Source organism: Plasmopara halstedii (genome assembly GCF_900000015.1).
Source record: "Plasmopara halstedii genome assembly, contig: Scaffold_1561, whole genome shotgun sequence".
Lineage (NCBI taxonomy): Eukaryota > Oomycota > Peronosporomycetes > Peronosporales > Peronosporaceae > Plasmopara > Plasmopara halstedii.
The window spans coordinates 604636-606274 of record NW_020188473.1 but is presented as its reverse complement, the minus strand read 5'-3'; positions in this window follow the sequence as shown (position 1 = coordinate 606274).

Genomic DNA, 1639 nt, shown 5'->3' with positions numbered 1-1639 from the left:
CCTTGCGTATGCGCTTGACCCTTCCGAGAAGGATGCGCACCCACTTGGTGTTTTATGCGCACATCTATCTTCTTGTGGCTCAATTGTTAGCTGTACAGCGAGCAAACGTTTCGTGCAGCAGCACCCATCGCCCAAACAGCTCTTCGTCATCCGCAGCAATTTTGCTAGGGTCGAGCACCACAGAATCGTCTGCAACGGGATACAGGAGCGCCTACTCTTTAAGCACGAAGTCAAGTGCGGTACGTATCCACCGGAATTTTCTTAGTAAACAAGAAGCGAGATCGGAGAACTTTTCGCCAAGGCTTTTGTGTAGTGACCGCAGGGTCACGTAGACGCCTAATGATCGAGTGATCGCGACCTTTGCTTCTGTAGCGGAATCCACCTAGCGGGAGCCGTATTCCACACGAGGGTCAAGGACCGACCGTGGATGCGCGCACATGAAAGACGCCTTGCGAACAGCATGCAGCCGCTGCTTCTGTGCCTCGTCGAGGTCTTTGATAAAGACACCACTTCCTCCGGAAGTCGAGAGTTTGAGAATCAGACACGGCGTCTGCAAGGTTCAAGCAGGGCTCACTTCGCGCCGCTAGGGTATCTCGCCCTCTTCTTCTTACCATTTTGGGAAAGGAGCTTCCGACTCGTAGTCGACTTCCTTCAAATTCTCGATGAGGTACTCGGCGGGCACGGTGCGTGTTTGAGAGTAGACATCGCGTCTGTGTTCTTGGTCTTGCGACCCTGTCGCTGGCAATGTGCTGCGCGATACTCGGTTACCGAGAGTTCGGGGTGCGCTTCCCTTGAAGCCGTGGACGCGCTGTTCGAAGTTGCACCGCGTGCAGGAAACAAAAAAGGGCTTTGCCCTCCAGCATTCCCGGAACCAGCGAGGCCGATCGTCTTTCGTTCCCTCGACACAGTGCTCATTAAGCAAAGTTGTAAAGAAAGTCCTCGTGATATTGTGGTGTCTTGGACCTGCGAGCCTCGTTCGAAGCGACAGTTGAATGTGAACTGTAGGTATTCAAAATCTTGATAGGGGAGACTTTAACGGGTGTCTCCATAGATAAAACACCGCCAGGTGTTCGAACGCTGTTCGGCAAATCGGGGCTATGCATCCTCGTCCTCAAGATCCATCGGCTCAGGCCCGCTCGACAAGATGCTAGAGTGTGCATTCCAACCAAGTCGTGTCGACTAAAAGCTGAATTCGGTATTCAATGCCACACTCACCGATTCTTTAAAAGAAGGCGGATGAACACGGAAGACTTTCATTCTGGCCACGCCAGTGCGGAAGCCCACCATGAAGACGGTCACTGTGACCGCCTCGGAAAGAAGATCAGCTGTCATACCGGCGATGATATTACGCAACTTTTGGACAAAGTCCACCAGTTCCTTCTTGCTCTGTCGGGCGGCAAGGAAACGCGATCGCACGCGATATGTCTGGTTAGGCGGCAAGAACACTCGCAAAAGCTGCACCTTTAGCTCCGTCCATGGGGAAACGCCCCTTCGACCGAAGTGCCGCACGTTAGTGCCCATTCTCGCACTCAACCATCGAGTTTGGAGACTGCCAGCGCCCCGCGCTGTTGCTCGGTCTGGAGCATGGTGGACGCCATGGTCACCTCAGCCTCTCTCGCCCAGAGCAGTGGATTTTCTC